Raw genomic sequence first — 24,508 nt, forward strand, 5'->3', positions numbered from 1 at the left:
CAAATAGTAATTCCTACCTAAAGGAAATCTGTTATAACAAGAATATCATGTGCATAAGCTGATAGGTCCTTGCTGCTGTCCTTTGGACTCACGGGACTTCCAAAGCAATCCCTCTTTGGCTGTATTTGGGAGACAATGGCTAGTCCTGTTGTAAGTAATCCCGATGATGCAATAGGAAACATGTAACTATAGTAGGACAAGAATTTCTTTATGTGCTGGAGGTATACTTCCATGCTGGTGCTGCCCTTCCCCAGCCTGAGCAGAAGAAAAATGTCCTCATGCATTGTTGGACAGGCTTGAGTGCTAAGGTTGTTCCCCCTCCGCTCAAAGGGAGACAGCCAGGTCTCTGAGCTCCTCTCTCCCAGAGGATTTCATGTTCTGCACTGGTTACATTGACCACTGAACTTCCAGGAGAGCTAGGGAAGCAACGGGAAGCCACATCCACTCACTTGAATTCACATTTGATCTTTATTCATTGCTCTGCTTGTTGGTTCATAGTTAATTGACACAAATACAGCCTCAAGCCGAGTCTGGGTCATCATTTTTTAGATTTTGGGACCCAGACCAGGCTTTGTGTTTTGTCCTAGATCAGCTCTTCTACATGGACAACTTGGTCTCTGCATCTAATCTCCAGAGCAGAGCTAAAAAAGGACATCCATTATTTATAGCACTTTTATTAAGTAATTGCAACTACTTTGCATGAATCAATTTTACAAATTTTTCAGAACTAGCTGTTGACACTTCATACCATCCTGGGATTCTTTCTCAATGCTACCTGTTTAATATTAGAAACAAGAGTCATTTCCCTCATTATTAGGCCTCAATAGGATGAAGGTCCACATGAAGATGCTCCTGGGATTCATAAAGGGAAATGCCAGCTGTGTGTTTTGTGTGCTGGTATCAATGCTTTTGGAGAAGGATTTGGAATAATGTGCCTTTTCTTCTCAGGATTACAATATATAACTTAAATCCGCCCCCCAATCCCCTTAATTAGGTATTCTCACCCACCTGTGACTTGTTAGTAATACTCAGCTACTGGGGAACTACAACAAAATATCCAGAGTGTTTTCCTTGAATACAAATATTTATTATTCTTGATGAGTGTGAGGTGGACTTGTATGAAGAAATTCTAACTTTTGAAACCTGGGGTAAATCCTATATGATTGAAATTTGATTGCACAATAAACTAGATGCTTGTTCCATGATCTTATTTGTTAATTTTGTTTTCATCTTAAGATATGCCTATGATTGAGCTAAAGGATTTTGCTTTATTTGAGAAAGAAGCAATGACTCACTGGCATTGAAGAGAAAGAGGCATAACTAGGAATGCTATAAATTCAACGCAGTCCTTGGTTTTTATTTCACACTTCTTCCCTGCCCAAGTTCACAGAACCCACAGACACACTATCCATACTTTAACTTCTATAGATTAATCTCATTTTAAACTTTCTATAAACAGAATCACATGGTATGTATTTATTTGTGCCTAGCTTCTCTGACTCAGAAATCAAGTGGGAGAGTTATTCATGTTGTTGTTACATATAGCTGTAGTTCATTTATTTTTATTGAGTATAATATTCCATGAAATGAATTTACCACAGTGTATTTATTCACTCTGTTGTAAATGGGACTTTGGTTTGTTTCCGGTTTTTGTTTCCAGCTATTACAAATAAAGCTACTATGGCAACAAGGAGATGAACCTAGAAGACATTTATGCTAAGTGCAGTCAGTCACAGAAGGACAAATACTGGATGATTCTTTATGTGAGGCATTTAAATAGTCAAAGGTATAGAAGTAGACAGTAGAATCGTGGTTACCAAGGGGATGGGTGGGGGAGTTATGGGGAGTTGTTGTTCAATGGGTATAAAGTTAAAAAAGAAAAGGCGAAGATTTATATGACCTGATGAGAGAAGAAAAAAAAAAAGAATGAAAATAATAACGTGAGGTGATAGATACGTTAATTAGCTCGATTGTGGTAATCATTTTGCAAAGTATACATATATCAAAACATCAATTCACATAACTTATATATATATAATTCCTATTTGTCAATTATACCTCAATAAAGCTGAAAGAAAAAGACTGCAAAAATAAAAGCATAAATTATTTTTAAAAAGTTTTTTAAAAAGGTGCTATGAACATTAGCATACATTTTTTTTAACATCTTTATTGGCGTATAATTGCATTACAATGGTGTGTTAGTTTCTGCTTTATAATAAAGTGAATCAGCTATACATATACACATATCCCCATATCTCTTCCCTCTTGCGTCAGCATACATGTTTTTTGAGGTCCATGTACACACTTTTCTGTTGAGTATACACCTAGAGGTAGAATTTCTGGATCAGATGGCATGTGTATTTTCAAATTTATGCTTATTTTCTACTTTAAAGTATGGTGCCAAATGGTCTTTTAAGATAGTTGTACAAATTTACTCTTAAAATAACATTATTTGAGGACTCATTAGTTTTAGTCATTCAGCTTGGTGGGTAGCAGTATCCTATTATGTTTTTCTTTTTCTTTTGGAAACGTTTAGATTTATAGGAAAGTTTCAAAAATAGTATAGAGAATTCTATATTCCCTTCACTGGTATTATATCTTCATAACCATGACATGTTATTCAAAATTGAGAAATTAATATTGGTACATTACTCTGAACTAAACTCCAGACTTAAATTTGGATTTATTAGTTTTTTTGGGTTTTTTTGCTAATGCAGTTCATCTGCTCTAGGATCCAATCTACAATACAACATTGCATTTGATTATCATACTCTGTTTGTCTCCTCTGGTCTGTGATAGTTTCTCGGTTTTCCTTGTTTTTCATGACCCTAGCAGTTTTGAAGAGTACTGGGTAAATATTTTATAACATTCCTGTTAATTTGGGTTTGTTTGATGTTTTTTTCATGATCACTAGGGTTATGAGTTTTTAGGAAGATTATCAAAGATGTGAAGTGCCTCTCCTTACATCATAATAATGGAGTACAATATATCAAGACTGGTGATGTTGTTACTGAGTCCAAGCTCTTACTGCTGGCCACACAATGGGCCAATAAATTGAGAGATGAGTTGTTGGGGCAAGGAATAGTGACTTTATTCAGAAAACCAGCAGACCAAGTAGATGGTGGACTAGGTCCCAAAGAACCATCTTGCCTGGGTTTGGATGCTAATTTTTTTATAGAGCAAAGAGGGGGAGGTGAGGAGGTAAAGTAAAAAAGGCGGTAAGTTGTTGCAAATATTTCTTGGTCCCAGCCAGACTCCAGAGGGGATATATTAATTTCTTCTTTCCTGCAGCCATTCACAGATGGGCCTGGTCAGGATGTTTCCTGTGAGCTAAATGAAGGTATTTTACCTTAAGCTCAGGCATGGGAGGCAGGATTCCCGGAGATGGGCCATTATGTATCTTTTAAGCTATAGGTAACATTCCTTTAGTGATTAACTTGTAGTAAAAGCAGTAGAATACAAAGGTTAAAGTACAGGACACAGATCCCATATGGAGTCAGATTTGTTCTTCCCTGTTATAATGCTAGCTTTTTTTTTTCTTTTTTTTTTCTTTTTTCTGTTGTTTTTTTTTTAATGCTAGCTTTGATCAATTGGTAAAGACAGTGTTTACCTGGTGTCTTCACCCTAAAGTTCCATGTTTTCTGGCTTCCATTATTTCTATTGAGAAGTCAAATACTAGTCGTTTTGTAATCTCCTTGAAGGTGATGGTTCCCTTTTTCCTCTGAGTATTTTGGGGTTTCCCTTTAATTTTCATCTTTACTTTAATGTACATATGTTTAATTTACATTATATTTACCCTTGATTGGGTTTCTTAGTGATTTTTGATTCATGGCTTGATGTTTTTATCAATTTTGAAAAATTCTCATTCACTGTCTCTTCAAATAATTTCTTTGTCTCATTTTTGCTCCTTTTCTTCTGAGATTCTAAAATCACATATTATTAGTTTTTAAAAAAGAAATGATGCACCATATATTCCTTATTCTTATCTCTCCATTTTCCTTTTTTTTTTTTGACTCTTGGAGCCTCTGTGTGAATATTTTATTCTAATCTAATAACAATTAATTGAATCTTCAGCTCTTTCTAATTTGCTATTCAATTTCAGAATGTTCAATTTTTTAAGGTTTCCAATTCTCTGCTGAATTTTTCTGTCTTTTCTCATGTACCTGAATATATTATTCAAATAATTCTAAAGTTTGTGTCTGATAAACCCAGTCTCTGGATTCCCTGTGGCTCTGTTGCTATTGACCGTTGACTCTTTTGGCTTTTAAGTTAACACTGTCTTATCTCCTTTATGCCTGCTTATCACTGGTTGACTGCCAGATGTTGCATACTTAAGCTAGGAGAGATAATTTAAAGCCTAGAATTATGTTCTCTTCTTTTTTTTTTTTTTTTTTTTTTTTTGGTACGCGGGCCTCTCACTGTTGTGGCCTCTCCCGTTGCCGAGCACAGGCTCCGGACGCACAGGCTCAGCAGCCATGGCTCACGGGCCCAGCCGCTCCGCGGCATGTGGGATCCTCCCAGACCGGGGCACGAACCCATGTCCCCTGCATCGGCAGGCGGACTCTCAACCACTGCGCCACCAGGGAAGCCCTGTTCTCTTCTTTTAGAGTGTATTATGATTGCTTTGTGGATGGCTGGAAAATCTGGTAATCCCTAGTAATCACTTTAATTGTATCAGAAATTCAGTTATTTTAAAACTGGGCTTCAACATCTGTGAAGGCTGATCTATTTTCAATTTTCCAAGAATATGACCCATGAGGGTTACAACCTAAATCCAGGGTCCCAATCCTTTGTAGTCCTTAAACATCTGTTATTGTACCCACAGCCTTAAGAGTCTTTCAGAACCTCTGCCTAGCTTCTCAGATTCCTCTTTGGGAAATAAAGATACTCCTAGAGAAAAAACAACCAACAAATATTACATCTCAATCATGCTACCTGTCTGTCCACAGCAAGCAATGGGTTGGCTTTGTTCATCATCATAGTCATTCAAGGACCTGCACTAATGACGGCTTCATTTTGTTGCATGTTTTCATGGTCTTTTACAGTAGGAAATTCTGCACTGACCTTAAATGTCCTACCTATAAGTGACAAATATCACTGCTACTCTCTTTCACTGGATAGAAGCAAGTCATATAGCCATATCAAACTTCAAGTAGATAAGGAAGTACAATCTTACTAAGTGCTTAGAAAATGGAAAACAGGAAATTGTTGAATAGTGGAAATGAATACTGGAGTAAAATATGCTGCAATTGATTTAGCCTATCCCCATAGATTCAAAACTAGGTTACTGACTTTCTAAAAAACTATTTCAAACATATTGCAACAAATATCCTTGTACTCATGTGTCAAAGTTTCTCTAAAATATTTATTAGATGTTGAATGGCCAAATGATAATATAAATCTGTAAGTGTATAAGCATATAAGTTGTTGACAAATTATTCTCTAAAGTTGTTGTATCAGTTTATATTCTAATCAGCCATGTTTAAGGTTCCTGTTACTCTACATTCTCATTAAAATCTCATGTTATCAAGTATGTTAACTCTCCAAAGTGTCATATGCTATCATATTTTTATTTTAATTTATATCTTCCTGATTGCTAGTAAGACAATAATCTTTTCTTATATTTATCAACTATTCAAGTTTCCATTTTTGTGAATTCTATTTTCTACAGCTATCATATTTTTACTCTTTTGAAAAATCTTACAGTGGTGCAATTTGGCTATTTATTCAGATCCATCTTCCAGTGTACTTATGTATCTCTTCAGCTGCATTTAATCTGTTATTTCAACCATTCATGAATTTTAAGTATTCAATTACCCTTTATTCTGTTTAGAAGTTATTTTACTTACAAGTCTCTCTATTTTTCTGTAATAGTCTATTATTTTATTATAGTTTATGTTCCTTCATTTAGCTCTTTAATAATTAAATCATATTATTTTATAGTTTCTTTCCCATTTTTCTATTATATTAAAGTGTTGTTATGTCTGCTGATTCTTTCTTTCATGGTAAACAACTTTATTTTGTATTTAAAAAAAAATTTGTAAGCTCTTTTTTTTTTTTTTGCGGTATGCGGGCCTCTCACTGTTGTGGCCTCTCCCGTTGTGGAGCACAGGTTCCAGACGCGCAGGCTCAGCGGCCATGGCTCACAGGCCCAGCCGCTCCGCGGCATGTGGGTTCTTCCCGGACCGGGGCATGAACCCGTGTACCCTGCATCGGCAGGTGGACTCTCAACCACTGAGCCACCAGGGAAGCCCCTGTAAGCTCTTTTTGACAGAGAGTTTTCGTTGCTATTTCTACTAAAAATTATTTTAGGTTTATGTAAAATTCAAGTTTAATTGAGTGTTTTGTATTTTTATTTGCTGAATCTGAGAACCCTAGGTCGGGGTGCTGGACAACTGGTCCTTGATCACAGGTAATGTGAGAAGCTCTGCTTCAGTCTCCTTAAGAGCTCTGGCTCAGAATTACTCTAACTCATGGTGGGTGCAGGCTGAGACTAGGTCTTTGATATCTTCTTTTGTTTCACTCACTTGTTCTAACACCAATGTGGGTTAAACCATCCATGCTCTCTTTTGCTAATCTGCGCAGTTATTTTTCAAATCTAGATGTTCACAGTGATACTATTTCTTTCTTTTTCTTGGCCTTCAGTGGCCTTAAGAGAGTAGGTGTTTCTGAATAAAATTTCTGCACTACTTTAAGGATTAATAAATTAATGCCTCACAGCACTTTAAGAGATGCACAAATGCTTTCTCTACAGTTCACTAAACATTAAAATGGCTTCTAGTGTACCTTACTGTTATTGTTACTGAAGTTGTTTTGCTGTGTTTTCTACCATTACTCAAATCCCTCTTGAGCATTGTCTATTTAAAGATTTATGACAAAATACCTACTGCACCTTGTCCAGCAGTTTGAGTATAGGCAAAATGAGCATGTTCTGCTTCAAAAGAAGATTTGAACAGCTCAGAAGGATGAGTGATCTCAACTTTCTCATTTTTAAAATTGGGTTGTTGTGCTAGGAGGTCTCTGGGGTTCCTCGGCATTCTGAATTTTCTGGATTTAAAAAGTCACCAGAGAAAGCCAAAGACTTTCTAGAAATGAACAGCAGATCACCTACTTCCTTGCTAAGAGGAGAAGATTCACAGGCTGATAAATGCCCATGAACACCAGCTGGCAGAGCTGCTTCCTTCTCCAGTTCTTCTCTAAATCTGCCTCCCATAACAAAGCTCTCCCAGTTTATGGACTCCATCAAGGTGGATTAGTGGGGGTGAGGAGGTACTGAGCTGGGAATCAGGAGGACTTGGTTTGAATCTTGGCTTTGCCACTTATGAAACATATGATTTGGGAGCACCTCATAAACCAAATGACCACAACTGCTTTCTGCTCTCCACAAGACTGGCACAATTCACATCAGGATGGATATATTCTATTGAGGAAAACATCTTGAGGATCTCAGGAGGCCTTTTTAGCTGTTAGAGGATGGGGGGCAGTGCTAGTTTAGATGACTAGGGTTGCCTCAAAGAGAATAAAATGCTCTGCAAGATAAAAGACAGGAATGCTAGAGTTTTTGTTGGAGAAAGACATGGGCTCCCTGGAAACAAAGATAAGGAAATTGTAGAGCGAAATTTACAAACCATGCAGGCTCCATGCTGGTAATACAGCTGGGGGAGCTGATGCAGGAAGGGACCACAGTACTGCAGAGGGCAAGGGCAGGGCAAGGGCAGCTGCTGCTCTCCTCAGGGAGTCGATGCCACGTGTAAGTGGAGGTCTGGCACCATCAGATCTTCCAGGTTTTCAAGAAAAATCAGAAATCTGGAAAAAGCTCATTTTAAAAGGTTGAAAACTAATTAAAAATGTATTTAGTTACTGTGCTGGCCAACAAAATATGTCTGTGAAATATGTTTGGCCCATGAACAACCATTTTAGAATATCTTATCTAGAGAGAAAGTGTTTTAATGAAGGAGTAAAAAATAATTTTAGTATAGTCAAGCCTTTTCTGAGTTGCTGTAGTTTGTTTGCTATAAGAATCTTAGGTGACTTCAAATTTTCAGTACAAATTTGATATACACAACAGCTTGAATTTGTCATGATTTAAGGGAATGAAAGAAGAAGGGTGTTACCTAGCCAGGGCGAAGTGGTATAAAAAGGGGTTGGTAATTGCAGGAGTGAGATAAAATTGGGAACTGAGAATTCAGCAGGAGAAATCTGAAGAGACGAAGAAGAGAAAGCATCCCAAGAACATGGAGAGAAACATAAACCCCTCCTGACAGCAAGAATATTAGTATGATGTCCTGGGCTTTCAGAGCAAATGGAATGGGGGTTGAGCATTTCTAGTTTAGTATAAATAGAAAGAGTGACCCCAGAAAGCTGGAGAACTTGGGACAGGGGCAGATACTTAATTTACAAAAAGAATAAAATGATATTAAATGTACTCAGGGAAACCAGCATTTCTATTCCCCGTGTGGGTATCAGTGTTCAGGATGGGTTATGGAAGGGCTCAGCACCACATTTCTGCGGAGGATGATAGATTTTGCTGCTCTTTCCATGACAGTCTTATTGCCAGAATGGAGACTATTGGCCGTGTCATCTAACTGATCACCATAATAATGGGCATGTATTGAGAAAAGGCAGTGTGCTCTGTACCATCCAGGAAAGCTGGAAGAGGGCCCTGTCTGATCAGGACCATCTAACTGGATGAGACAGGGGAGGAACAAGGGACGGGGATGACAGGAAAACTAGTGCTTAGTGCTAACATTCATGGAGCACTGTGCCCAACACTTGACATGACTTACCTCATTACCCCCCTGCCTGGATCTCCATGGTAAAAATAGTTGTTATCATCATTTTATGGTTGAGGAAACCAAAGTTTACAGAGATTAGGTAAAATGCCTGACACCACACAGCTGGGACTTGAATGTAGGTTTGTCTGATCTGAGGAGTTAGGTAAAGCCCAGGTACCTAACTCCTTGGCAATGCCATGGCGACCACTGGCCTTCATATGGCTGAGATTATCGGACTCATGTCTCTGTGGAAATACTGATGCCAAACCCACAAAGGCAGTGCTCTGAGAACAAAGGCTGGTCTCTTAAATTATAAATGTACCATCAAAATCAACTTCACAGTGCTAGAGCTGGACCATCGTCAGACGGCCTGAGCACACGTGGGCATTTCCTCATAGCTCTTCCCAGCCACATGCACAGTTCTGGGATTGGGCTTCCACACTGCCTGGGCACCCAGACTTGGGTTTCAGCATGAGTATTTGGGTGAACTGGGTTGGGATTTTTTTTCCTACTCCAACCTTCTGTGTTCCCCACACAACTTAAGTTGACGACCTACACCTCCAACCTCCCAGCCCATGTGCGGGGATGGACTAAACTCACTATGTTAAGAAAAAGGAGAGAGAGCCTAGAAACACAGGCATTCAGGGACAGAAACTCCCTTGTTTTCTGGTGCAGCTAACCACTGAAATTTCCTCTTCAACATCTCCATCACCAAGAGGTCTATCTGTATCTTCTGTTGTTGTTTTTTTAATTTTATTTTTACTTAAAAAAAATCTTACATGACTCTTATTAAATTTTATATTTATCAAAGTAATCCATGCACCCAGTTAAAACAAAAAAGAAATAATACTGATATAAATTTCATGAAAAATAACAATCCCCTATCCCACAGCTGCACACTCCCCAAAGGAACTCCTCTTATCCCTTTCAGCAGTTTCTTCCGGTAGTCATCTTTATCTTGGTAAATATGTTAATATTACATATTTCATTATTTCTCCATTTTAAACATTAACCCTTGAGTTTTTATAATTTTGGATGAGAACTTAGTGCTCTTATAAACCCTCTAGGTTCTCCCAACACCTTTATCATGGGTTATAGCTTAAAAAAAAAATTGTGAATATATAAATTCTGACTCTATGCATTAAAATTTTTCAAACATTCCACCAGATCTGACATTGTTATATTCTATTGAGCCCCCCCACCCCTACTTCCTTCCTCCTGAAGACCATCTTCCCAGAACTCTTCATCCATTCACTACAATGTGGACAGTGTGTGTTCCTGCTGTCGTCCTAAGACTTCCCTCTGTTCTTCTCCTGATTCTTATGTCTTTTTTTCCTCTTTCTTTGTATTCTGTCCTTGTTTGGTTGCAGAACATCCTGCAGTTGCTTAGTAGAGCCTCACAAAGGAGAGCGTGTGTGCAGTCCTGCAGCTTTAACAAAAACACCTCCAGTGACAGGGAACCAACTCATCCTCCATCACAGTGACATTCGGGCTATTCCATATAAAGGCTAAAATGTTTTTATTCATTCATAATAACAAAGCATTTTTTAACCATCTGTCACCCAGACATTTGTCCCCTTGTGTTCTCAAGTTTTCTAGTCTTCATTGTCAATTTCTCACATAATATCTAAATTGGAAGACAGCAACTCCCACCTGGCGTACTGTGGCAAGCTCAGTAACTTCCTTGGCCACTGGTATCCTTGAAGTCAGGCTCTGTCTCAGCCTAACACCATGTCAGCCTTGATAATGAACTTTGGCCTCTCTGCTGGCTACTCTGTCCCCTCTCCTGGGGCCAACTTGGGAAGAGCAGATCAGTGTGTCACTTACCTTCCTCCTAGGAATTGGTGGACTTGGAATTAATCTCAACATGCCAGTTCAGTAGCTCTCTGAAGTAGAAATCTCTCCACTGATGAAAAATTCCCATGCCTCCTCCTGTTCTAGTCTCTTGGGTACTTGGGTTTTCATTTCCTCCAAAGCTCGGCAGCCTAAAATAAAAGTCTATCCTCTACCCAGACCAGTTGTCATGGGCCTCCATTGCCATCTTGCTCCTGAGCCCCAGTTCCCTTCGTTTCCTTCCTCATACTTAGATGGAGTCCTTGAATGAACCAATCATGCCCTGTATTCCTGTCATGTCCATCTTATCGTATCCTCTTCCTATCCTATCCTTATTCCTATCCTCTTCCCATAGGCTAAATTTCTCTTAGTTCTTGCCTCACGCCTTTGAACCAAACAGGATCTGTGACCTGCTTCTCTTTGGACATGATGTCTGGCCCCATCTTTGAGATTTCTTCTTCTACTTCTATTTGTTCCAAGCTCCTACCAATCCTTCCTTGCCCTCAGCCAGGGCCAAGTGGTGGAATACTTTAAGCTCCCTTCTAAAAACCAGCTGCAGACTTGATTGTCCTTTCTGAAACTCCTGAGAAAAAAGTCAAAAAGTTACTCATGTTAAATCTTATAGACTTTCAGTAAAACTTGTTTAGAATATGGGCAGAATATGTAGCAATTCATGTGGTATAGTTTTAGGGCTCTTTAGAGAAGAGCCCTGCCCAAAGAAATGTCACCCACTCAGTATTCACAATGCTCCAAACAACAACATTAAACCAGGCAGTGGTTCTCAACCCTGGCTAAAATTCTGAATCTCCTGGGGAGGTTTTATCAAAGCTAATGCCCAGCTCCACACCCTGGAGATGCAGATTTATGAGTCATGATGAGGTCCAGGCAACACCAGAAAGATTTCCAGGTGATTCTAATGCACAGTGAGGGCTGTGAACCACTGCACTAAAGGACAAGAGTAAGGCTTACAATATCAATCTCTCTTGAAGAGAACAAACACCTGACAGAGATATTAAAATACCAGTGTCTGATGTGTGCTCTCGCTCAAGGCAGGAAGTGTGCAGAGGAAAACAGAATAGAAAGCATCACCAAGAATAAAGTTGGCCAAGGATGGGTCCTGGTCTCCACATAGAAGTTAAACATACTTTCTTAACCATTATAACTTGTATGACCTCTGCCTATGGCTTATTAGGCCTTCAGTAGTAAGGCCAAGGGAGAGGAGAATGAGTTGGGACTGGGAAAGGGGTAAACATAGTCCTAGGGATGCACCTTGAGGAAAAGAGGACCTGGCCAGGAGCTTGAATATAACAACCTGAGTGTAACAACTTGTGTATAATTGGGACTTGTTTTGTTAACCATAGCGTCCAATTTGCAGGTGATAAGCTTTGCTCATGATGGGAATAGAGGGGGAGGTATTGATTCATTTTTCCAGGGAATAGGATATATATATATTTTTTTGCTGTACATGGGCCTCTCACTGTTGTGGCCTCTCCCGTTGCGGAGCACAGGCTCCGGACTCGCAGGCTCAGCGGCCATGGCTCACGGGCCCAGCCGCTCCGCGGCATGTGGGATCTTCCCGGACCAGGGCATGAACCCGTGTCCCCTGCATTGGCAGGCGGACTCTCAACCACTGCGCCACCAGGGAAGCCCAAGAATAGGATAGTTTTGAAGCAGGATAGTGACATTGATTGAGAAGATGAGGCAGAGATTTTCCCTTGTCCTGTCCTGGCCCCTTGGATGGCAAGGGCTAAGTAGATTCTCAGGGCTCTAGCCAAGTAGACTGGGGTTTGGAGATGGTACCATCCCAGCCTGGAAGTGGAGTGCAAATGGGGCAGCCTCTCTGTTGTTATGGACAGGGCAAACCTAGGAAGAGGAAGGATGGTTTGGAGAAAATGAATGATAGGACTTGGTATGGTAAGACAAACCCAAGGAATATTTTTACAAACACCTCTTTATTTAAAACTTTTTGTGTATATGGAGTAGTTATTTTTCTCCACAGTTTAAAGTTATAGTAGTTCCTGTGGTTAAGATATTTCTGCTTTATATCTCAGTTTCCTCTGCATAAAATGAAGACATTTTTAGATAATCTCTAAGGGTTCCTTCACGTAGAGCACTCTGAGTCTGAATATTAGCAAAACAAAAGCATGGAAAAGGTTACAGTCACGATCATTCCTGGCTGTTCACAGGTTTTTCCCATTCAGCTAGAATATTAGCCATTCTTAAGGGCTTCTTGCCAGTCTTTTCTTAAACCACATGTTGAAATTAAAATACACATAGTATACATTTTGTTGGAGAGGGATCAAGGACTTTGGCTTTCTAATTCAGGAGACAAAGGTAAGCAATCAAAGGTCAATGAATCATAATTAATTGCAGAAAAGACAGGAATTCTAAGCAGCAAAGGTGATCTTGTTCTCTTCTGGACAAGAACCACAGGAGTGCTAGGAAGCGAGGTAGGTGAGAAAGAGGGGGGAAACCAATTTCAGAGGAAAGACTTTTAAAAGTGAAGGTGTGGGTGGCTTCCCTGGTGGCGCAGTGGTTGAGAGTCTGCCTGCCGATGCAGGGGACATGGGTTCATGCCCCGGTCCGGGAAGATCCCACATGCCACGGAGCGGCGGGGCCTGTGAGCCATCGCCGCTGAGCCTGTGCGTCCGGAGCCTGTGCTCCACAATGGGAGAGGCCACAACAGTGAGAGGCCCGCGAATCAAAAAAAAAGAAAAAAAAAAAGTGAAGGTGTGGGGACAGTTAGCTGAAAATAAACACACAAAGGAGGAAAACAGCACAGTGATTCCTTAATATACAGAAATGAGCCAATTAAGGGACTATATCTATCTTCTCTCTTTGACGCCTTTGAGGATCTTAAAGTCTGAATGGCAACTAGTAATACTCTTAGGGGGATGGGGCAGAACACAAATCATACATTTCTGTTTCATCTCCAATACTTTTGTAGAGAATGGAATCATGTTAAAGGGAACAATAAAGACTAAAGGAGTCACAAGGGGTGGCAGACCTAAGAAATATGAGACCACTGGGCCGTGAGAACCTTACAATCCCCGACCGTGATATTGACATACCCAACACTTCAGTGGGCCCAGTCCGTTGCCAGTAGACACTCCACAAATGAATGAGTAATTAATCCCATGAAATTTGTCCTAGAGAGGGTGAGGAAAAGAGAAAATTTGGCTATAATTATATGAGTGATAATATGAATGAGCTAGATTTTGGAACATGCTGGAAGGACAATTTCCATGTGAGCCATATACGTTCGTGGGTTACCATCCACCAATCAGCAGTATGGGATAGGAAGCTACGGTGGAGAGAGCAGTGGAGCAAAGCCTGTGGCTCGATGACTGTGACAGTCCCTCATTCCCTCATCATTGGTATTCACTGGCTGCTTTCCCAAAGCAATCTGTCAAGCAAATTAGACTTCAGGAGAAATTCAATAATGCTAAATATTCAGTAGAATATTTGTCTTAAGCCTAAACCAAGACCCCCAGAAATTTAAAATCTCCTTCCAGATGGACCCATAGTTGTAAGACTTCCCAGGATAAGTGGAGTTACTCGTCTATCCTAGGGAACGCATCTATTATACTCATGGAAGCGTAACAGTCACCTGTTTCTGTGCTGTTTTCCTCCTTTGTGTGTTTATTTCCAGCCCCGCCTTCAATAGATAAAGAAATAAGCCTAAACCAGGACCCTGAAGACAGGAATCTCGCTGCTTATTACTTGAGTATCCTTTGGCAAATCTGCAAACATCTCCAAGTTTTCTGATTTGTAAAACAAGGATAACAACTACCTCAACTCATTACTGTGGGAAACAAAATATCTTAAAACCCAGCAAAGTTATCATAACAATTAGAATATAATCCTAGCACAGTAGCCTGAAAGACTCTTTTTGATCTAGCCCCTGTGTATCTGGTCAATATCTTTTATTTCTCTCCCCTTACTCCTTAAGTTGCAATGTGGACCTTCTCTCTATTGCTCAATATCTCTCCCACATCAGGGCTACAGTAATCTGCTCCTTGACATTCCCTGCTTGTTCCTTGCCATCCAGGCCTCAGCTCGTATGACATCTTTTTCAAAGACATTTCCTCCATCCACGCTATTAAATTTTTCACATGTATACAGTCCATTCCTACCATCAACCGGTCATGGTCTATCACATTATTCTGTTCCATTTTCTTGATAGCAGTGATCATCATTTGGATTTATTTTGCTGATCTGTTTGCTTACTTGTTCATTTGTTGTCTCCCTCCAATCAATAATATAAACACTAATAGAGCAGGGACCTCATACTGCTTGTACTTGGAATTATGTCTGGCAAGCACATAGCAGATGAAAATAAATATTTGAGTTAAAGTAGTAGATTCAATAAATGTTTGAGTTGAAATATTTTAATGAAAAAGATTCATAAACTCTGAAACACTATGTACATGGAAGTTAGCATTTACTTCTGTTGAGAAGGTACTAGAGGGAAAGAGCAGAGGATAAGGAATACTAGATTTTCATTTTGTATTGCCTGCTTTTCAGTTGTCCGGAGTAGGGCAAGTCACTCTTTGCTTCTCTGTACATTGGTTTTCTCATCTGTAAAAGGAATAAAATGGTACCTACCTCGTAGATTGTTTTGAGACTTAGATCTAATGTTGACAAAATCACTGTGCACCATACGTCGCTCATGTAAGTTTTTGTCATTCTCCAACATATGATCCATTCTCCAACATAAGAATGAGGAATTCCTTAAAAATCTTTTTTTTTAATTTCAAGAAAGCAAGACTTTTGGGGGCCATTAGGGCAAAATCATGGAGGGAGTTTATTTTATCCAAACTCTTTCCCAAAGCATCAAAATTCTGTGATCCATGCCTTTGTTTCCATAAGTATATTTGCATGTCCTAATTAGAACTTTTGGCAAGAATCCAAGGAAAGGAATTTAGGATTTTGCCCTCAGGAAGAAGAGAATTCTCTCCAAAACAGCCACCCCATTTTCATGCTGCAGAAAAGAGGTGGTGAAGGCATCAACGTTACTTACAGAAATGAGACTAAGCAATCGGATTAACATCAAATTACCAACGAAGCAGGATAACCCATTTCAGGTAAAGCACATTATAGTTTATTTAGCAACAGTTCCTTGCCTCTTCCAGCTCTGTGTAATGACAGCTGTTCTAATGCTTTCACAGAGAAGACTGTCTGAAAAGAAGGAAGACGATGAGTGTGTCCACACTTGGTCCGAGTCTACCCATGCACTTCCCTGCTGAGGTCCAGAGGTTCCTCAGGGATGGTACACATCCAGTCCAAACCTTCAGGTCCACCGTTTGACTCTAGAGAAAACTTAGGGCTTGATGGATTCACAACCTTCCAGTCCAAGGCTTGGAATCAGAAAGTCTGGGCTCGGGGAGTGAGTCTGCCATTTATGATTCATGTAGGACCTTAGGCTAACCATTTTACATCTTCTTGGGCTTTAATTCCTCTGCTGCAAAATGGACAAAAAATTGATATCTCCTTCATGGGATTGTTGGGGGGATTAACTAAGACCCTACGTGAAGAAAACCCTTTGTAAAGGGCAAAGTGCTATATAAACATCCCACATTTTAAATCCTGTCCTCCTCTGGCTCTGAACCTTCTGACACAGGAATTATAATAGTACTCCTTCTTGGTAGAAAAGTTTGCAACTAACTCAAGGTCCCGAGTGCTCACAGGGAAGGTACATACCTGGTACAGGTGCAGCTTTTTTCCTTCCTGTGCCCTCAGCTGGCATTGTTAATGTATAACAACACTTTTTCCTACTGAGTCTGGACCCAATCTCAAAATCCTCACTAGAACTTTCCAGCAGCTACCATCAATTGATGGAGGTGGCATGGGAAATAAAGATGACTGGCCATCCCTATGATGTGTGGCCAAAGTGTCTCACACTCTCTCATCTATTGCCCAGATTGAGGATACACAGGGGATGTCACACAAGTGTATATAACGTTGACATCCCAGCGTGACACACCCTCAGTCAACACACACATAAACAGAGCAGCGCTGACTCAAGCGTGTGTTTGTTATGTCTGAGTTAATTTCCTAGTGGAAGAAAAAATCAAATCTTCAGGGAAATGTTGGCAACAGTACAATTTATGATAAATCAAATTGCCTGAAGAGATGTGTAAAAGGGTTTTGGAGAGAACAAAGGCTCTGGGACTGAGCAGCAAATGTCAAGTTAGCTACATAACTTGTGGGAGTGTGTATACCATGTAACTGGATCAATCTCTTAATTGCTCTATGTCTCCCTATCAAATAGGATAATTAGAAAACATTTTGATTCTCAGTTGAATCAATTCTTTCCTTAGGCTTTGAGAAGAAGAGTGTCTTATAGAGTACTCAGATGTTAATATTAAAATTGCTGTCACTTTAGTTCTGGAAGGAACCGAGCATTTGTGAAAGTGATCAGAGGTCCTTCTATGACAATCCAGATGTCAGACGTCGTCCTGAATGAATAGAAGTTGATCTGTGCCTGTCAAGCATCCCAGCTTGCAAATGGAAAACTCTTTCTTTTACTCAGTCCTGGTGTGACTTTGCCTGGCATGAGGTGATCCACTCTATTACTTTTTTTTTTTTTTTGCGGTACGCGGGCCTCTCACTGTTGTGGCCTCTCCCGTTGCGGAGCACAGGCTCTGGATGCGCAGGCTCAGCGGCCATGGCTCACGGGCCCAGCCGTTCCGCGGCATGTGGGATCTTCCCGGACCGGGGCACGAACCCGTGTCCCCTGCATCGGCAGGCGGACTCTCAACCACTGCGCCGCCAGGAAAGCCCCCACTCCATTACTTTTTACCTCACATTTCATGGGAAACTGCACTTGCCCATTACCCAAGCTAGATGAAGGGAACAGCTCTCTGCTTTGTGTCATCAGGGATATGACAAAAGAAAGACTTATGTATAAACACATTTTCTTAATTAAAATAATAAATGTGTTTTATATGCAGAAATAACCAAAGTCTAATTTTCAGAGGCAATTTACAATTTTCATGTTAATAAATATTTCTTTAAGTCCTAGAAGCTAAAAAGCTCATAATAATGCAAAGAACAAAAGCGGCAAAAATTCTTTTTCTGAGCCTAGAGATTGTTACTTCTATTTGCTTTAAGGCTCTGGCATTAGGGTCCAATTCAAGAAATATATATTAAGAAAAATGGATCTTTAATTTGGAAAAGGGAGATTATAGCTCCTCTTATTCCCTGCTGACCCTTTTTTTAAGCCATTTTGTTTTTGTTTTTGTTTTGTTTGCAGTACGCGGGCCTCTCACTGTTGTGGTCTCTCCCGTTGCGGAGCACAGGCTCTGGACGCGCAGGCTCAGCAGCCATGGCTCACGGGCCCAGCCGCTCCGCAGCATGTGGGATCTTCCCGGACCGGGGCACAAACCCGTGTCCCCTGCATCGGCAGGTGGACTCTCAACCACTGAGCCACCAGGGAAGCCCTAAGCCATTTTTTAATTTTAGTGTTGAATGGTTAACAATTCCCTTGGAGTTTATAAAGCACTTTTTCAGATTGTGTATCTCACTTGATTCTCACATTACAGTTTTAGCAATATCAACACGAACTTTCAGAGCGAATGTGGAGACTCGTAGGTTAAGCCATGTGGCCAAGGTCACATAGCTGCAAAGTGCAAAAAATACGACTTGAATCCATATAAGCTGATTCCTAGAATGGTCTTCTTTACCGCCACATGCCCACCTAAAGAGTGACTTAAGACAGGCATTGTTTTCTGTGAAACTAGAACAGGGGATTTTTTTTTTTTACCTACTAGAAATGCCTGGGACCAGAAGAGTGAGCCAAGATGGAGTCAACGTGAGAAGTCTCAGAATTAACTAAGTATTAGAGAGAACAAATCTAAAGGAGCCAGAGATGCCAAGTTTGGGGTTGGATGGAGGTGACAACAAACAAAAGCATTTGAGAATAAACCAGACAATTGATCTGCAGTATACCTTAGAAACTAGAAGTTTTGTAATGCTTGAGTCAGTGGTTGGTTTAATAGGTCAGAAGCAAAGAGGGCAATTTGAGCCTTCCATGCTGGTGGAGAGAAAGTACCTGAAACCCATCCAGGGTGGACTTCTACTGGTTCTCTGGGTTAGTTGCTGTGGGCTGAGTGGCATTTGGGGGAAAGTAAACAGGTTAAGGTCTGCCACTACGGCAGAGTGGCAGGGTAACACATTTTAGTTTGTTGTTTCTGAGAATGCAGACAGTTACAACACAAATTCTAGTTGAAGTGGGAAGGGAAACTGTCTATCCAGGACTGGACATGTTTAAGAATGAAGGGAGGGCTTCCCTGGTGGCACAGTGGTTGAGAGTCCGCCTGCCGATGCAGGGGACATGGGTTCGTGCCCTGGTCCGGGAAGATCCCACATGCCGCGGAGTGGCTGGGCCCGTGAGCCATGGCCGCTGAGTCTGCAAGTCCGGAGCCTGTGGTCTGCAATGGGAGAGCCCACAACAGTGAGGGGCCCGCATACCGCCAAAAAAAAAAAAAGAACGAAGGGAGCATGTGTACCAGTGATGGAGGATAGAGCCAAATAGTAAAGGCAAGTCACTGCCAAAACACAAAACGAAGGAAGTGACGCATCCCCGTAGGTGACTTACAGAGAGAGCCAGAGACCAGCCCAGTAGGTGCTACGGAACAGGGCCCAAGCTTGAGCTTGTCCACCATAACAGTGATTGCTGTAACTTATCATATGCTTCCTATGTATATGGCATGTGTACGATGACTTATAAATATTCTTTCATTAACCTTCAAAATACTCTGAATTGATTATTTTTAAGGACAAGTTTTGTAGATGAGAAAACTGTGGTTCAGAGAGATTCAGTGACTTATTCAAGGCCAGACAGCTAGTTAGGAAGCAAGCCAGGATTGAGACAGAAGCCTGGCTCCAAAGCCTGTGTGCTTAGCCAGGACTCTCAACATTCTTCTTATTACATGTAGCGATTGGGCAGTAAGTTGATGGCGGTGAACCACATTTAATAACATTACTCTGCGTATTTTGTAGTCATGTCAACAACCTACAGTGGACTTTGCCAAATGTTTTGTTTTCTTTTTTTAAACCTCTTTATTGGAGTATAATTGCTTTACAATGTTGTGTTAGTTTCTGCTTTATAACAAAGTGAATCAGTTATACATATACATATATCCCCATATCTCCTCCCTTTTGCAACTCCCTCCCATCCTCCCTATCCCACCCCTCTAGGTGGTCACAAAGCACCGAGCTGATCTCCCTGTGCTATGCGGCTGCTTCCCACTAGCTATCTATTTTACATTTGGTCGTGTATATATGTCAATGCCACCCTCTCATTTCGTCCCAGCTTACACTTCCCCCTCCCCGTGTCCTGAAGTCCATTCTCTACATCTGCATCTTTATTCCTGTCCTGTGCCTAGGTTCTTCAGAACAATTTTTTTTTTATATTCTGTATATATGTGTTAGCATACAGTATTTGTTTTTCTCTTTCTGACTTACTTCACTCTGTATGACAGACTCTAGGTCCATCCACCTCACTACAAATAACTCAATTTCATTTCTCTTTATGGCTGAGTAATATTCCATTGTATATATGTGCCACATCTTCTTTATCTGTTCATCTGTCGATGGACACTTAGGTTGCTTCTATGTCCTGGCTACTGTAAATAGAACTGCAATGAACATTGTGATACATGACTCTTTTTGAATTATGGTTTTCTCAGGGTATATGCCCAGCAGTGGGATTGCTGGGTCGTATGGTAGTTCTATTTTTAGTTTTTTAAGGAACCTCCATACTGTTCTCCATAGTGGCTGTTTTCTCCACACTCTCTCCAGCATTTATTGTTTGTAGATTTTTTGATGATGGCCATTCTGACTACTGTGAGGTGATACCTCATTGTAGTTTTGATTCGCATTTCTCTAATGATTAGTGATGTTGAGCATCCTATCATGTGTTTGTTGGCAATCTGTATATCTTCTTTGGACAAATGTCTATTTAGGTCTTCTGTCCATTTTTGGATTGGGTTGTTTGTTTTTTTGATATTGAGCTGCATGAGCTGCTTGTAAATTCAGGTGTTTTCTTTATGTTTATAAATCACTCCGTTGGTTTTTAGCACCGTTGGCAACCAAGGCTCCTCTCCTTTCTTCCTGAGCTTCAAGGACCTCATTTAGTAGCTGACAACTCCCTGGGTACCAGTGTCTGGCTCGCTTGTATAATCTTAGGAAATTTTATTGACCTCATAGTGCTCACTGAGCATTATGGGAGCAGGCGGTTCAGCATCTCAATCACAGCTCTAAGGAGAAAGCATTCACAAAGATTTATAGAGGCCACGTCCATATTGTAACATCGTTTATAAGCCTTTTCGATTCATTTCACTCCCTCCACTACGATAGTCTCCATCACATGACAAGCAGCTGAGGACACAGGCAAGGAGAAAGCGTAAGCCTGCAAATGCAACCTTAATGGACATCCCATTTGAAGACGGTTATTTTGGGGAGTCTCATTTTGATCTGTGAGTCACTCTGTGGACATTTGGCATCACACCCTGAAAAAACTCGAGATGAATCTGCCTTCTTTCTCCACACTGGAGCCAAAGATGCATTGCTTCACTAGTGTCCAGCAAGCTCCAGGATCACAAAATTGCTAGGGCACTTTTAACTATTTCCCCTAAATGGAGGCAGTAATATACTCTACAACAAAGGGAATTTGAACATCATAAAAAATTGGAGGGTTTTACATTGAAGATCAAAGAGAAGAGGACCATAGGCCAACATGTCCAATGTCCCCTAAGTTCAGCTTCTAATATAGCTCACTCCAATTCTTTTTTTCTTTAAAGATTTATTTATTATTTATTTATTTTATTTATTTTGGGCTGTGTCGGGTCTTAATTGCAGAACGCGGGATCTTTGTTGAGGTATGCAGGATCTTTTGGTGAGGCGCATGGGGCTTCTCTCCAGTTGTGGCGTGTGGGTTTTTTTTTTTTTTTTCTCTAGTTGTGGCGCGGGTTCCAGAGCATGTGGGCTCTGTCGTTTGTAGCACAGGGGCTCTCTAGTTGACGCGTGGGCTCAACAGTTGTGGTACACGGGGTTAGTTGTCTTGCGTCATGTGCGATCTTAGTTCCCTGACCAGGGATCGAACCCGCATCCCCTGCGTTGTAAGGTGGATTCTTTACCACTGGAACACCAGGGAAGTCCCCACTCCAATTCTTTTTGATGAGCTCCAATCTTCACCAATAATAATGTATTTGTGGTTTAAAGGGTTGTTGTTAGAGCATAGACAGTGTTTTAGTATTAGTGTTTTTGGTTTTAAGCAGGAGAAAGTGAATCTGTCAGATTTCCACAGAAAAGTAATTCATAAAAAATATATTGGGTAGTTATCAGGAAGGCTGGAGAAGCAAAACCAGAACAAAAGGAAGAACTAATCGAGGAATCTGTTGCCATGACGGCCACAGATGACACTGGAACTCATCTTCACTATGGTCACTGGATCCTGGGTGCAGCCCCTGGCCAGCCTGCCACTGCTGCCAACAAAATGGATTCTCCCTAGGCCCTTCTTCTTTGCAACACTGGGTCCTGATTCAAATTCCCACATTGGTGGACATGATCAGCCAGCCTAGATTATGTGTTCATATTCTAGTTGCAAAGGAGGCTGGGAAAATCACTATATGGTCTTGTTGGCTAATAAAGTAGAAATCTGGCTCTGCTTCCCTTCAAAATTCATAAGGTAAGACACTCCCTCAGTCATGGGGTTGGAGGTGTTAAGATGCTGGCTAGCCAAAAATGTGACACTTTTTGTCTATGCTACCTCTAAATTTTTCAAATGACATCATCTTCAAGCTGCGACACAGCCTTGTGTTTTAAAGACTATTATTAGTTTGTTTAATTTTTTTCAGTTCTTTCAAAAATTTCCAGTATTCAAAATTATTCTTATATCATTCTTAAAGTTTATTCAAAGACTTTTTCTGGGTAATCAGCATGCTCCTAAAACTAGGTAAGTCAAATTCCCAACCCAGTAAGATTTATTTTTGTTTCTGGGTCATTTCTTTTGAGTTGAAAGATGGTACAGAACAACCCAAACGAACTTTTTGGCCAACCCAATATTTAGCTCAATCAGTCAGAAAAATCCCTGATTGCTAAAAATAAATTAAAAAGCAAGCAAGCAGATAAAATTGATGAGATACCAAGTACTCAACAAATATCTATTACATAGATATCTCTGTTTTGAATTGCAGCTGTTTTGCAATAAATAGTACAAATATAAACAAATTCAGTAGAAATTCCAGAATTTGCTCAGAATAGCAGACATTCCATGCTCTTAAACAACCCCTGAGAGAATCATTCAGTATATGCCACTCTTTGCTCAATCCACGAGATCTATTTAGAATCAAACTAATGATTAAACCCCTAAGGGAGACCCTAATTCCTTGTGCAAAACGACCTGCATTTTGACATAGAAATCTGTTTCTTCTGTGGAGTTAAAATTAATATAAGCATGTGTGTAGGTGTACAAATAATTTTTTTCACCTGAAAGAGGAGGATTTGATGTTTACCATGTAGTGTTTTCCATACATACGACCAACAAATTGCTGAGTTACAATCTGATTGGTGAAATTTACTCATCACTCACAGTTTAGGTAGTGAATTGAACACACTGAACAATCTCCACTCTTTCCTGACCGAACTTAAAAAAGAGAGAAAAGAAAAAAAGTTAAAGTATAAACTTAAAAGACAGAATTGGAAAGGAGATGATCATAGATAAATTTGGGGAACCTAGAAGGCACATGGATGAGTTTTTGACTTCGAAAGGCAAAAAAGCTGAAACTTAAATCAGCAGGAGTGAGGTAAATAAACAGGAAGCTGGTATCTTTGCATTGCAGAACTCTAAGAAAGTTTAAGAATGAGAGGTACAGGGACTCTTTGAAGACAGAGGGGCAGATTTGGGTTAACAAAAGAAGATTGGTTGCAAGTCTTTATAAAGAACATTTAGAACTCCAAGGATCCTTATCATTCCTTGGGAGAAGACAGGAGTTTTACTTTCTGGAGATGATGAAAGATACGGGCTCTGTATATCTGTGCTAAGGGACACTAGGTACGATAAAGAACAAGAGTGAGGAGTCTACATTGAAAATAAGGGCCTTAGGGAAAGTGGGCACAGTGACTCTGAACATCTATTCCCTTCTGTGCTTTGGCTCTTAGATGGTGGATAAGTGATTTCTACATCTGAAAAATATTTAGCAATCAGTAAGTACTGATCAAGGTCACTGATGTTGGCAGTAGAGCTAGAGCAGGATCCTAGTGGACTTAGTGGACCCTGGCTATACCTGCAATTGCTAAGTCATGGTGAAATGAGGAGTCTGGGGTTTCTGGTATGTATGTCAATGTTTAAAAAATTGCTACTACATGCTAAATAGCATCCCTGTTTATATCCCAAAACAGCAACAACAAAGGGAAGAAAAAGGAAACTTGTTCTGTGGGTTAATGAACTAGCCTAACAGAAAAGACCACCGATACTGACATTTGGGATCCCGAAAAAAATGGCTAGAAACTGCCTGATCACCCTACAGTGAAGCCTCCTATGAAATAAGCTCCTCCTATATGCATCATTCTCCATCTGTGTTTTAGATTTTTCTTATTTTATGAACCACCCAACGATATCCAGGTACTAGATAAAAGCCTCTGTTTACCTGTAAATAATCTTTAGAAAAGGGGAACTCAGAGGAGACAGAAATAGCTTAAAGAATAGAAGAAAACATTTTAAAAGCTGACTTCATATTCTCAGATATTTATTCAGTAAAAAAATATTTATGAAGCATGGTGACAAATACCCTTCTGGGTACCAGAGTTTTAACATTTAACAAAACAAAGACAAAGACCATTCTCTTGAGGAGCTTATATAATGTGTACTATACTATTATATTATAGCATAGACA

Source organism: Tursiops truncatus, chromosome 4 (genome assembly GCF_011762595.2).
Source record: "Tursiops truncatus isolate mTurTru1 chromosome 4, mTurTru1.mat.Y, whole genome shotgun sequence".
Classification (NCBI taxonomy): Eukaryota; Metazoa; Chordata; class Mammalia; order Artiodactyla; family Delphinidae; genus Tursiops; species Tursiops truncatus.